The sequence below is a fragment of the Numida meleagris genome, chromosome 2 (assembly GCF_002078875.1).
Source record: "Numida meleagris isolate 19003 breed g44 Domestic line chromosome 2, NumMel1.0, whole genome shotgun sequence".
NCBI classification, from domain to species: domain Eukaryota; kingdom Metazoa; phylum Chordata; class Aves; order Galliformes; family Numididae; genus Numida; species Numida meleagris.
In genome coordinates, this window is record NC_034410.1 from 141793946 (window position 1) to 141809464 (window position 15519).

Consider the following 15519-nt stretch of genomic DNA (forward strand, 5'->3'; position numbering starts at 1 on the left):
GGGAAGGGAAGGGAAGGGAAGGGAAGGGAAGGGAAGGGAAGGGAAGGGAAGGTGAGATGTGAGATGCTAATGATGCGAACCTTGTGGCAGCATTTCTACCCTAGCTCCATTGCAAAATGGAGGTGAGGGTGGGGATCATTGCCTTTAACTCATCTCAGCTTACTGAGATATGCACGTTGCAGCACACAGTGACCAGTCAATTTTGAAATGTGACTGCAGTTTATTCCCAACTCATAAAGTGTTCTTATTATGTTAAGCAGGTTCTATGGCACTCAAGAGTTCTTTAATAATCATTAAATGAAAATAAAGCAAACCAAAAAGGATTATAAATCTGGACATTTACCTCAGCAAAAAATGACTTTTTTTTTTTTTCTAAATACTACATTTTCTTGTAGCTATGCTGATGCATAAAAAACCAAATGCTCAGACTGAGGCTTGGAGTTTGGTAGTTACATCCACACAAGAAAACAAGATTGTTTCTAAGTCTTCAAAGTGCCATCCTGCAGCTGTCCATTAAAAATAAAATAAAGCCAGAAACCTGCCTTTGATTTAAATGCGCATATGACCTGGATTTCATAGCAATTTTACCAGCAGCAGTCAGATGGTTCAGAATAGGAATAAAAATAAAATTATGCACTAAAATTTATTTCTACTGTCAAAGACTAAAGAGCAATGTGTTTCCTGTTTAGCTGCAGCATGTCAAAAAAAGACTGCATTAAAGTAAGTATATTTTGTTCCTTTGTTCTACATATTTGCAGTATTTCTAGGAAGCTGGAAAGGATAGCCAAATAAAATGGAGGATATTAGCAAGAGATTTGGTTTCTGTTGAAACAGAAATGAAGATATGTTAATTTTTTCAAGAAATCCCACAGTGTATCTATGTATAGCTACAAAAGTTTAAGAATATACTTCTATATAGCTGATCAAAACATAAAATTATGTTGACGCATTCTAACAAGATTGCCTTAACTTTATTTCTTTTTTCAAAAAAAAAATAAAAAGTGACTTGCTGCTCTTCATTATTTTTCAGTGTTTGCCCTATGGGCTTCTTCAGTTCTCTGAACCACTTGTTCTGCTGGTCTTATTGCATGATGAAATCTCCTAATAAAACTTGTTTTACTTTTCTTATACCCACTTCCAATAAACTCTTAAATGCTTAAACCACTCAGAGGGACTCTGCCAAGTTTGGACAACAAATAAGCGTTCATGAGCAACTTTACAGTGAAAGACGAGGATGGTAGTACCCTCTCCCAGACACCAAGACTGAGATAAAAGCTGAAAAGATGTACTGCTGGTGTGTTTCCTTGAGGAATATCCATTCATTACTCCAGTATTTTGTCCAAGTTTCTAGAAGGTTAGCTGTCACGGGAGACAATTTGTAAGCAATGGGAACAGCTATGCTATGTGAAAATTGAGTCCTCCTCCTCACTGAAAGCATCTAATCTCATGTGTGCCTGCACATTGATATTCCACTTCCATTATCAGTCAAGTTATTTTGCTGCCCTCAGAGAGAAGACAGTCTTGCACCCAGAGAGAATCAACCACATGAAACAGGGAGCTACCCAGGTGGAATGTAGCTTTGCAGTAAAGCACTAGGTGTCCTGGTGGACACCAAACTTAATATGAGCCAACAATGTGCCCTTGCCATTACAAAGGCTAAGAGTACCTTAGGCTGCACTGGACAAAATATTACCAGCAGTCTGAGAGGTACACCTGAAATGCTTTTTCTCCCTGCTGAGCTCCTCAATACAGGAGAAACATGAACATAGTAGAGAGAATCCAACAAAGGGCCACTAACACGATGAAGGGAGAAGCCTGGAGGAGACCCAGGGGGAGTCTTGTCATTATGTATAGACGTCTGAATAAAAAAAAAGGTTTAAACCACATATTTACTTTCTTCTAGAGACTTTTGCATGCTCATTAACATCTTTGGTCTTCAGTTGATGTTCTGCCCAATCTGGTTTCGCAGCCAGCCATCCTTATTTGGCTAAGATAGCCGAACAGTTTACTGCCAACTTCCTTGGCTCATGCATCTTATTGTTTGGCATACAACATAAAAACCATGGTCAGTCAGTGCCAGATAGATTTCATATTGTCTTTTCTTCTCAGTTTTGATAAACAAAGTCTTTGGAGATGTTTAGTAATACAGAACAACACAACAAGAATGATATAGCTAGTTAGTTCTTTTCTTTAAAAATATAAATATGGCTAACATTTCAAACTAGATTAAAAGCAAAAAAAAAAAAAAAAGTTGATGCTGAACAAGATAACAATTTTACTTATGTTTTGCCCTCAAAACATTAGCTGTTTCACTTTGGGTTTGATACAAATTCTGTTTTCAATTACATTTTCATTTTTTCCTGAATTTAAAAAAAATTTAAAGGGTTACAAACTGTAAACTAATCCTAAATGTATCACTTGCCTAGGGATTTAAAACCCGAGATTCACATTTTTGCATCTGTAACTTGACTCTAATGTATGTTACCTTTGTACCTTCTCTTCCCACAAGATTCCACCTTGTACACTTTCTGTCACCAATAATTACTATGCTGTAAAAACTATAAGCACTTACATTAACTTTACAGATGTCCTCAGTTCTACACAGAGGTGACCACAGATGCAATGATAAATAATATTCTGAGATAGGTCAAGGAGAATATAGTGTTATAGCTGTTGCTAATATCATAAGAAATTGATCTTAATTGAGAAAGTTCCACAATTGTTATACAGAATGTTTCTATGAAGTGAGATACTTTTCTTGCATATTTTTCTGCAAAATATGTGTGATGCAGAAGCTGGAGATTTTGCTGGAAGCTGTCCAGTTGTTTATCACACAGTCCATGTCTTTTACTCTGGTATCAGGAAATTATGGTACAAACCTGTCACTCAAGTATCTCCTGCAAGGGAGTTAAAAGTTAAAAAATAAACAAACAAGCAAGGAAACGTGACACAAGCTTCTTTCTGTAGATTTCCACTCTTCTTATTTTTGAGTAGGATAAGGATACTGCTTTTAAGTCTAACTAGGTAGGGACAGAGAGTGAGGAAAACTTGACTTCACTTTTCTAATACATGGAACAGCTCAAAACCTCCAGAAACAGTGGAGTGCAACGTAGTCCAGATTCATCTCACCCTATTTCTAGGCCAAAAGAAACAGCAAGGTTCTCACTCTTACTCAGATTCTCTGGTTCCGAAGCAAGGCACACACTCATCATTTGCACAGGGCTGATAATAATAACATAAAAGAGCCAACAGCAAGTTCAATAATTGTATTATATTTAATCTGTGAATTACATGGTGAGGAATTCATTTGTAAGCCACATTCTGAAATAATAATTTATCCTTCATTATGTATTCTGTTAATGACAGCATCCTTGTTAGAGAGGGCCAAGGTCAGGTGTGCCAGTCCTTCATTACAAATGAGACTCAGTAGTGATTTTTGTTCTGCTATTGATTTAGCTTGTTGAGGTACGACCTGTCCCATTAAAATATTGTTAATAATTCCATGCATCTCCAAGCACTGACAGCAGCAGTAGTTCATCTAGTATTTGTGTGCACAACAGGTGTTTGTTCAGTTTGCTCATTCTCTGTTCACTTCATCAAATTATGCACCTAATGATTGAACATCTAAGCCACCACAATAGCAAATACTTTTTTTTTCTGTTTTGTCCAAATTAAATGCTGATAAAAAAGGCCCTAGAGAAATAGTGTTTGAGGTTGGCATTAAACTGTCTCTTTCTTCTTTAAAGCTTATTTGTAATAGATTGAAAATCAGCAAACACTTTCACTTGAGTGTGCAAAGGGGGACACAGAATTATTTTTCATCCACAGCAGGTGATGAATTTGCATAAGGAAAAAACTGGCCTGGAAACATCGTTTATTTGCACATCACACAACAAATAGTAACGTTTTCATCTAACATATAAAGGTAGGCATAAGAATAAAGAGCCATGAAGGAGCTGAGGTTGGAGGGTACCTTCATAGATCACCAGGTCCAATCTTCCTGCTTAAAGCATGTTCAGCTAGAGCAGGTTGCCCAGAATCACTTCCAACCATGTTTTTAATGAGAGGCTATACAAGCTATCTGGGCGATCTGTAGGGTATCCTTAAAGTAATAAAATATTTTCTTACATTTACATTTACATCTGTTTCAATCTGTGTTTCTGAGAACAGGGGACCATGCAAACACTTTTTCAATCAATATCTAGATCACATGTGAATGTCCTGGGAATGCTCTCATATTTTTTAAGGCAAGAGTAGCCATGGGAGGCAACAGAGCTTAGAACCACGCAGGTACATCTTTTCCCTTTTCTTTAAATGCAGAGAACTTTCTGCCATGGCCCTCTAACAGTTTTAGTTACTTATATACACGTATCTAGAAAATGTCAACAGGAGAAGCAGAACAAGCTGGCAACATATAATCCATTGCTTAGTGAAGATGAAATGAAGTGGGTGAAATTTTCTCAGGCATTTCTCCCACTTGCAACATGAGTGCTATGCCTTAGGCTGCTGATAGAAATGTGAGATTCCTTTTCACACATTAGTGAATCAAACTATACATATTATTTTCCCTCTCCTAAATCCCAAACAGAGCACTGCAAGAGAAGAATTTTACTTTGTGTTGAATATGCTATTTATGTTAACGGTTTTATTGTTGTTGTTGTTGCTTGGGTTTTCTTTTTTTTGGGTTCACTACCACAGGGGTACTATGCTGCAGGGGATTATAAACTGATCTCCCAATCACATTTAGAATTGCATTACATCAAAACATGACTAAGTAGGAAATTTCTATTTCCTACTAAGCAGAACAAATTTTTCAAAGGAGTTCAGAGAACAGCCTATTTCCTCTTCTGCCTTTCCACATTCATCCATTCTCTCTCTGAAGATGCTTTTCCTGTTTAAAACTTGTTCCTTTGGACAAGACATGTACATTTCTGTTAGAGTCAATAGAACTCCATCAGCCCTGCGCTCCTGATGGTGGCTAGTGGAACAATCTAATGAGGTTTCTTCCCTATTTCAGTGGCATTCCATTAGAATATTTGTTTGCTTGTTCAGTGGTTTACTTGTTTTACACAGTCAACTAATAATGTAAGGAAAAAATCATGTTTAGGTTATTAAATTTGAGAATACAAATTACATTTTTGTCATCAGTTCTAACTAGAGATATGACTTTTTTGGATGAAATGTTTTCTTACAAAATGATCATTTGGTGTTAAAGGAACATCTTGCAATTATGTGTGGATCACATAAAACTTAAATGTTTATGAAAAATATGAGGAAATCAGAAAAGATTATTTATTTTCTTAACATAAGGCTTGATCTTTTGATCAAGGAAGGAGGGGTGGTGGCGTGGCTCTCTATGTTAGAGAGTGTTTTGATGTTACCGAGCTTGCAACTGGGGATGATAACGTTGAATCTCTGTGGGTTAGGATCAAAGGAAAGGCTGACAAGGCAGACATCCTGGTGGGGGTCTGTTATAGACCGCCTAACCAGGATGCAGAGACAGATGAGGTGTTCTACCCACAGCTGGCAGAAGTTGCGCGAACGCCAGCCCTTGTCCTCATGGGGGACTTCAACTTCCCTGATATATGCTGGGAATACAACACAACGCAGGAGAAGCAGTCTAGGAGGTTTCTAGAGTGTATGGAAGATAACTTCCTTCTGCAGCTGGTGAGAGAACCTACCAGGGGAGGTGCCCTGCTAGACCTGCTGTTTACAAACAGGGAAGGTCTGGTGGGAGATGTGGAAGTTGGGGGCTGTCTTGGACAGAGCCACCATGAAATGGTAGAGTTCTCAATTCTTGGTGGAACCAGGAGAGGAGACAGCAAAACTGCTACCTTGGACTTTCGGAGGGCAGACTTCAAATTGCTCAGGAGACTGGTAGGGAGGGTCCCTTGGGATTCGGTCCTGGAGAGTAAAGGGGTCCAGGAAGGCTGGTTGCTCCTCAAGAAGGAAGTCCTGAAGGCGCAGGAACAGGCTGTCCCCCTGAGCCGCAAGATGAGCCGGCGGGGAAGGAGACAGGCATGGATGAACAGGGAGCTTTTCCTGAGGCTCCAGGAGAAAAAGAGAATCTACCTCCTGTGGAAGAAGGGACAGGCAACTCGGGGAGAGTACAAAGAGGTTGTTAGGATGTGCAGGGAGAAAATTAAAAAGGCAAAGGCCCAGCTTGAACTCAGCTTGGTTGCTGGGATAAAAGGGGACAAGAAACTCTCTCAATGCTATATCTAAATGTTTCTTGAACATCTCCAGGGACGAGGTTGAGAGACATGGTTTAGTGGGGTTATTGGTGGTAGGTGGATGGTTGGGCTGGATTATCTTGTAGGTCTTTTCCATCCTAGCTAATTCTATGATTCTATGATTCTATGATCTTTGGGTTTGAAATGCTGATTTAACTTCTTTATTAACAGAAAAGATACAGGTGCAAAGCTATTGTAGCTCTAAGTGATCAAGTTATTTACAAGCCAACTGGCCTCACAATACTGATGGTAGTCACCGCCAGTTGGTATAAAGAACAAATGTTTGCTAGCTGCAAACAGAGGATTTTAGCAAGAAATCTTGGCAAGTGAATATGTACTTTTTGTTATCTTTATTCCAGAGAAAAAAAAATGTCCCTCTAATCATATTTAAGATGGCTCATAAATGTTTTATTTAAAGTGAGCTTTAAAGTGGACTGCATTTGGTTTGAAAAGATGAGAGAAATATTGTAGGCAGTTAACAAACATGAAGGTATTTCATTTTCATTCCCCGAGACTGCTCTGCTCTGTAATATTTAAGAGACATAAGCTGATCTGCATTAAGTAGCTTAGTAATTGCCATGGTGTAGTTTTAAGCAGCTTGTTAATAAAGGTGTTTATTATAAGTACTTGGGAAACAGTAATAAAATCTGAACTCAGTTGAACTTGGTGAAGTGGTTTACATTTTATCATTAGAGATTTACTTTGGAGCATTTGTATTCCATGCAAGATTTCAAGCTGGAGCCATGTCTCCAAAAAGACAACTCAACTGCAAACTATTTGAGAGTTTTTAGTATTACTTTAGGATCAGTAAACTTAAGATGAGTTTTGTTTGTATTATGACTAACCTAGGTGAGACTTCACAAACAGAATTTGAATCTTCTGACTCTAATTTAAACAACGTGTGCTATCTGAACCAGAAGCATCAGCCCTGTCTTGATCTTACAGCTCTTAAATCTGCACTACATCAATGAGATGTCACTATGTTGGGCATTTTCTTCTGAAGATGTCAGAGAGCTCATGAGGTTTTGGGACAGTTCTCAACTTCCAGACTTTCAAAATAATTTGATTAAGCTTTGTGTGTTGAAACTTGTTTTCTTGTTTTCTTGAAAGGGTCTATATCAGTGGATTTGTAAGGCAGCCAAAATCTGAGTGAAAAAAAGAAGAGGATAAACATGTGCAACAACTTGGCATGACATGAGGAAATGTGAAAGATTATATAATCTCCTGCATTATTGCTCCTCTGGGAAATCTGCAGTGATCCCCAATAAACATGATACAGTTTAATGTTTTGTTTGTATTTATTACATAGGAAGATGACAGAAATAGGAACTGTTTCTTTCGCATTCCTTCAACATTGGATAGGTCCATTATTTTAAAATACACTGTGACTTAAGTCTGAAGGACTGATCATGATTGAACAACTGATTCTGATGAACTGATTCTATGATTATGAAATATTCCTAATCTCACCTATTTTCTAACATCAATATAAAGTAAGCATGCTCAGCATAATACTGATCTTTTACACTACTGTGTCCACAAAGACAGGGAAATAAGAATAAAAATTAAATAACCATTCAAATATTACCAATATTTCCTTTAAAATATTGACTAATGTAAGCAATATTAGATCTTTCTTTTAAGGCTTACACTGACTACATTCAGGCCAGCGGTATGAAATCATAAAGATCTGTTTTCTGTCACTGTAAGTGCATAATTTCCTCCTCTTTTAATTTCACATTCTAAGTTAATTTAGTGTTAAGAATATTAGATTTAGCTCTAGGGTACTGAACAGCAGATCATGAGCTAAGCCAGATAAATGGGCAGTTTACTGCAGTTAAGGATCTGTCAGCAATTGCTGACATAAAATGCATAAAAAAGGACAATCTTTCCCTACTTTTTCCCCATTATTTTCATTTCACATAAGTGAAATAAAAATTAGCTAACCTTTAAATAAATTCAACTGCAAGAATGGCTGTACTGGTGCTGTGGACCTGAAAGATACATTTACTCTGCCAGACAATTTGGTTCCCTGTTCTCATCCTTCAGACTGCATGTGCTGAGCGTTTTCTCAGGTTATACTTTGAAGTGAATCATCTAGTTCTGTCTAAATCAAACCTTTGCTCCTGAAAATAGTTTGCTTTGGGATCCTGTCCCATTTAACACTGGATGAAATGCAGTTTTGTTCCCCCTTGTCCTCAGCATTCTTCCACTTTACTGCAGTACCTTTTATATCTGCAAACATTTTTCTCATCATTTCTTCCTATATTCCTAACATGCAATTCACATTGTCAGGTTTGTTGAATGAAAGAACACTGATTCCCAAGGCTGCAAAACAGCCCTCCCATTATCTTTGAAACAAAGCAATGAAAAATTACACACACACTTAAGCAACATAAGCATGTATTAGAATTTCTGTGACACTGCATGCAGCACAGAGACCCAAGGCCAAGTGCAACATGGTGTAAGTGTGGCAAGTAATCTCTGGAGAGGTCTAGCACCAGGAAAGGAGGTTGTAGCAAGGTAGGGGTGAGCCTCTTCTCCCAGGTAACTAGTGATAGGACAAGAGATGGTGGCCATAAGCTGCACCAGGGGAAGTTCTAGCTGGATATAAGGAAAGATATTTTTCTCAGAAAGAATGATCAGATATTGGAACAGACTGCCCAGGGAAGTGGTGGAGTCACTGTCTCTGGAGGTTTTCAAGAAAAGGGTAGGTGTGGCCCTGAGGGACATTGTTTAGTGGGCATAGTGGTTGGACTAGATGGTCTTTAGAGGCCTTTTCCAAACCGTAACAATTCTATGATTCTATTCTGTGAAATGTGAACAATACTGCTATATAGTTCTTGGTTTTGAAATCAGGGATTAATGCTTGCAAGCAATGCAATTAGCAATACAGAAGCCCTATTAAAAAAAAACACATCACTTCCAGTGAGCCAGAATGAGCATCCTATGACCTGAGTGTGCTAGCAAACTGTCACACCACAGCACTTCTAAGCTGTTTCAGATCAGTGATCTCTCCTCTGAAGTTAAAAACTGTAGTAAAAAAAATGTCAGCAATAACAAAACTAATCCAGTTCTATGTTTTACTGCGCATTAAGCTTGAAGGTTTGAGAGAACACCTGTCCTGAGAGCAGCAGAGCACTAGAGGAGGACTGAGCTGCTCCTGCTCAAGTGGAGCTGATTTAGAGCTGCTGCAGCTCTTAAAAAGTTGTTAGGTGTGTAACAACATTGATAATCCTCCCCACATTCCATGATATGATGCTTGTCATTTTCTTTGAACTTTTTCTAGGCTCCAGCTCTTCATGTGCTATAAAGATTTCCAGATGTTGAGATCATGGAGAAAGGAAGCAAAAATGAGAAGTCAACACAATCTCCAACCTGATAAAGAAGGCAACCCAAAGGGCATTGCTAGAAAAACAACCAAAGAGTCCTGACACTGAGACTGGCCTCAGTTTTGCTCCGACACCTGATTTTCAAAAACATTAGCAAGCTCTCTTCAAACTCCTATATGGTGTCATAGAAGTGACAGATGTTCCCATGCTTCCAGATTATTTTTCAGATGACATAGGTTGTATTTTAGGAAGAATAGATCAATTGTGCTTTGCAGTCGGTATTGAAGACACATCTCTTTTCAGGATAAGATGCTTTTTTTGTCTAATTTTTATAATCGTGTTGCTAAAGGCTAACGGGTGAAGGCTGAACCAAGACTTCCTTTCTCTCCTAGTCCTGAATTGTTTTTTCTTCCATTGTTTTTAATGTATGACCAATTTTCTCTGCTGGAGATATCCAGCTCATTAGAAATCCAGCACATTAATCCAATGCTGATAATGCAGTATCGTTAACTTTTTCCAGTTCATTGAAGGGTTGGAGGAGTATAAAAAGATCATCATCAAGGGAAATTTGGTCACCAGTCACTCATTTCTATCTCCTCTGTAGACATAGGAAATCCATAATTTATATGAGCAGGTCTTCTTCATGCAACTCTTTCAGTCTCTAGAAAATTAGGTCAATATGTTTTCATTTACTCTGAATTTGCTGCATTTATTTATTTATTTGCTTCTGTGTGCTATGAACATTTTTCTCTTAGCATCCTTTTGGCATTTCTGCTATAGCTAATGGAAGAATAATTATTTTCTTGAAATCCAAATTGAAAGGTTAACCTTAGCATTTCTTTTCAAATATTTTTAAGTGTTTTCAGCTGCAGGAGTATTTATGATGCTATAGCAGTTTAGAATATAAGATAAGTTAATAAATGAATTACAATTTCCTCAGCTCTCCAAGCAAAGTGAAAATTAAACTAACTTAAATAGTGAAAAAATTAATGCACAATATTATTGTTCATTTGTTTGTGACTCAGTAAACCTCAGACTTTGCTTAGATTACACAAAGGTGTTGATTTTTAAATAGCATGAATTAGTAGACTCTATCAAATATTACAAAAGGATTTTCATGAAGTTGATTTTGTTGCACCAGTGAATGGAGTCCAATAGAATAGGAATGGGACTGAGACCTTTTAATGTTAGGACATTAATTTTTGAAAGAATTAATCTGTTTACTACTAGGAAAAGTCTCCATGAATCAAAGAACATGTATAAATCTTTAAACGATTGAAAATACAGGATTAGATAACAGTTATATACAATAAAAGACTAAGAGACTATTTGCCTGATATCCTAACTCATCGAGAAATTGATGCAACTCATTAAAAACTAACACCCAAGTCATTCTCCTACCAAAAAAAAATAAGATAAAAGAATATTTTCAAAACTTTTAATTTCAAGAAAAAACTGAAAAATTTTAAACCCTGGTAATACTTTCTGTAATTCTTGTGATTTTACAATCTCTGTATTGTATAATAGCAAATGGAATTTTCATTTTCTTAAATCAACTACAAACAAACTCCATAGTCAGAGAAAACAATGTAGACTTTTAATCTTTCTGATAACTATTTACAAGACAATATTTACATCTATATTTGGAATTGCAGAATACTACGTATGAACAGATATCAGCCTAGTGAATGCTCACAAAGTGCTAATCTTCAGTGATAGATTTCACTTTTTATAATTTATTATGTTTTCTATTATACTGTTGTTTGACTAGATCTTTTTCAGGATTCGAAAGAGTAAAGATAAACAAGGAAGTAATGAATAAAGAAAAATCAGTATATATTTTACCAGGCAATAATTCATTAAAATATTCATTTTTCAGTAATCAAAAGAATTATAGTCAGTCTTTTTACTTGTGAAAAGAAATCATAACATTCCAATAATAACCATTGAAGAACAATGCTATAATCAAGTCAATGATTCTACTCCTATATATTCTAGACAACATACATTGTGTTTGATAAACTAATTCACCCTTTTTTTTTATTATTAACAACATGAGACTACTTCTCACATACAAGAATTGAAGTGGATGCTTCTAAAAATACTGGAAACAGAAGCGTTCCGTTCTTTAAAAATTCATTAGAATTCAGACTCATTAATTAACAGAGTAAGGGCACAACTTTGTATTATGTTTCATCTACTCTAATGGCTTACTCCCACTTACAGAAGAATAATTTCTCCTGATCCCACACTTCTATCACCTCCTTCACACCAACTCTAACTGCTGACTGACAGTAAACCAAACTGGTTTGCTACTCCTGCATACATTTAAGCAGAAGTGAACTTCTCTGATGTTAGGAAGCAGAATCTGTCTACTCCAAGAAACAAGCTGAAACTGAAAAGTTGGGAGCTGAGGCAAGAAAAGGAGAAAAGGCAAACAAGATGGAGTGAGACCGTGTCTTAGGGGGACAAAATGTTCTTTAAAGTGGGCTCTGATTAATGATTTGTATGTATAGCGTGTTACTCCAACTCAGCCACTTATTAATACAACCTCTAGCACTGACTTTAGTAGTTTAGCAAAGAATTCCAGAAATGTATAAAACCATGTGGCCTAAAAATATTAGGAAATAGAGAAAACATTACTTCCATTAGCACTGAAGAAAACTCCTACTAATTTGAGTTTGTTTAATTTACATGTCCAGAGATTAGTTCTCATTAGTCCTTACTGGTTCTCTAAAATAAAAAAGACAATCAGATGCAGCACGAATTGAAATTACTCTAAATATTGTCCAAATCATCTTTCAACGTTCCATTTGATAAATTAAACGGCTTGAACTCTCATTTTTTTTACCATGTAAAGTTCTCTCACATTGTCAAAATATTTTTTCACCTTCTCAGTTTTAGAATTATTATTATTATTTTTAAAGCAATAATTATATACTTTCTTCAAACTTAGCCACATTATGTTGAGGAATTTGATTATGTGCGGTATTCCTTAATGGGGTCCCTGCAGCCAGGATTACATTAGCAGTTTATAATTTCACCAGGAAGGGAGAGTTCATGGAACCACAGAATCATAGAATATTCTGAGTTGGAAGGGACCGACAAGGATCACTGAGCCCAGCTCCTGGCTCCACACAGGATCACCCAAAATTCAAACCCTATGTCTGAGAGCTCTGTCCAAACACTCTTTGGACTCCAGCAGCTCGGGGCTGTGCCCAATGCCCTGGACAGCCTGTTCCATGCCCACTGCCCTCTCGTGCAGACCTTTTCCCTAACCCCCAGCTGCCCCACCCCTGACACAGCTCCATGCCGTTCCCTCGGGCCCTGTCGCTGTTACAGAGAGCAGAGCTCAGTGCTGCCCTCTGCTCCACGTGAGGAGCTGCAGCCACCATGAGGCCTCCCCTCAGCCTGTTCTGTTATGGGCTGAGCAAATCCAGGAACCTCAGCCACTCCTCATATGTCTTGCTCTCTGGACCCATCACCATCTTTGTAGTCTTCATTCGAACACTCTCTAATAGTTTTACATTTTTTATAATGTGGCACCCAGAACTGCACCCAGTACTTGAGATGAGGCCACACAGCATGGAACAGAGAGGACAATCCATTCCCTCACCTGCTATTGGTGCCGAGCGTGATGCCCCCCAGAGTATGGTTGGCTCATTTGTCTGCCAGGACACGATGCTGACTCATATTTAACTTGTCAAGCAGAATGACTGGATCCTTTTCTGCAGGGCTTCTTTTCAGCCTCTTTGCCCCCCCAGTCTGTATATCTATCTCCAGGATTGCTTCACCCCAAAGTGCTGAACCCAGCACTTGTTAAACTTCATGTGGTTGGTAATTGCTCAGCCCTCCAGTGTGTCAATATCACTCTGAAAGGCCTCTCTGTCCTCAAGGGAACCAACAGTTTCTGTTAATTTAGTACCATTGTGGAGTTGTTGGAGCAAGTCCAGAGGAGGGCCACAAAGATGATCAGAGAGCTGGAGCACCTCCCCTACGAGGACAGGCTGAGAGAGCTGTGGCTCTTCAGCCTGGAGAAGAGAAGGCTCTGAGGAGACCTTATAGCAGCCTTCTAGTACCTGAAGAGGGCCTACAAGAAAGCTGAGGAGATACTTTTTATAAGGGCAGGTAGTGACAAGACAAGGGGAAATGCTTTTAAAGTGGTAGAGGGTAGATTTAGACTAGATATTAGGAAGAAATTCTTTACTGTGAGGATGGTGAAACACTGGAACAGGCTGCCCTAAGAGGTTGTGGATGCTCCCTCCCAGGAAGCATTCAAGGCCAGGCTGGATGGGGGTTTGAGCAACCTGGTCTATAGGGAAGTATCCCTTCTTATAGCAGGGCAGTTGGAACTAGACGATCTTAAAGGTCCCTTCCAACCCTAAACATTCTATGATTCTATGATTCTTTGATTCTATGTCTAGGTCATTTATAAAAACAGGAGCCTAAAAAGAACCACACTCACTAGTGACTGACCCACTTTGAGCATGATCTGCCAACCATCTCCCATCTTTTTGTGTACTTGTCTAGCTGTATGCTGGACATTTTGTCCAGAAGGATTCTGTGAGAAACAGTATTGAAAGCTTCACTGAAATACAAAAAGACTATATCAACTGGCTTCCCTCGTTCAAGTAAATGGGTAACTTTGTCATAAAAGGAAATTAGGTTTGTTAAACAGGACTTGTCCCTTGTGAACCTGTGTTGGCTTTAAGCATTTACTGCATTGTCTTTGAAGTGTTTTTCAATAACTCCCAGAATGATCTCCATAATTTTACTAGGCACCAAAGTGAGATTGACAGGCTTATAATTACCAAGGTCTTTTTTCTTGCCCTTCTTGATAACTGGGACAACCAGCTTCCAGTCAATAGGGACCTCTGCAGATTCCCACGACCATTTAAAAGTAATTGAGAGAGATCTTGTGATTACATTGGCCAGCTCTTTCAGTATACCAGGATTAGTCCCATCAGGCCCCTTAGATTTATATGCATCAATCTGTAACAGCAAATCCTATACAAGTTTGAGGCTGACAGGGAGTTTATCTTTCCCGTCATCATAGTTGTCTGTCTTGGTGCTCCAGGGGTCTGAGGGTCCATCATCAGTGTTGAAGAGTGGTCAGGCAATGGAATGGGATGCCCAGGGAGGTGATGGAGTCACTGTCCCTGGAGGTGTTGAAGAAATGTTGAGACGTTGTACTGAGGGACATGGTTTAGAGGGAAATATTGATGATAGGTGGACAGTTGGACTGGATGACCTTGCAGATCTTTTCCAAAACTGGTGATTCTATGATTCTAGGATTCTACGAAGACAGAGCTGAAGAAGGCATTAAACTTTTCTGCTCTGTCTTCACTGTTCATATGTGCTGTGCTGCTTGTCCATTTTTCAGAAACACTGCCTACAATTTGGTATTCATGACCTGCATATACTTTTTTAAGTGGAACTTCACATTACATTGAAAGCTTTGTTTCTACATGCCCAGATAACAAGGTGGTACAAAATCTTTATGTAACAGGCATGTTCTTCTCATCTCTTTACCTCCCTCTATTTCAACTGTAAAAGAAACACTAGGTCAGGAACATGTACCTCCTTATGTATCAGACTATTAATTAGCCCAAATCTAATTTGAGGTTCTAGAAATTACTGATTTTCAAATAATGTAGTGTTTAATGTCATCATGGGACAGTTCTGTTATAATATGATATAATAAAAATGCATCTTTTCTCTTGGGCAATACAAAATGTAATTATTGAGGAAAGCCTTCCTATAAAATTACATGAAAATCACTTGTTAGAGAAATGATGAGAGCTACTGGAGCCATGGGACACTGGAACAACCAGCAAAACTATATTTTTTTCCATTCTCCTGTTTTATTACAGAACAAAACACATACCCTAAGTCTGTGAAAAGCATCCACAAACTCTCATAAAAGCAATTGATTATTCTTGTCTTCTTATCTA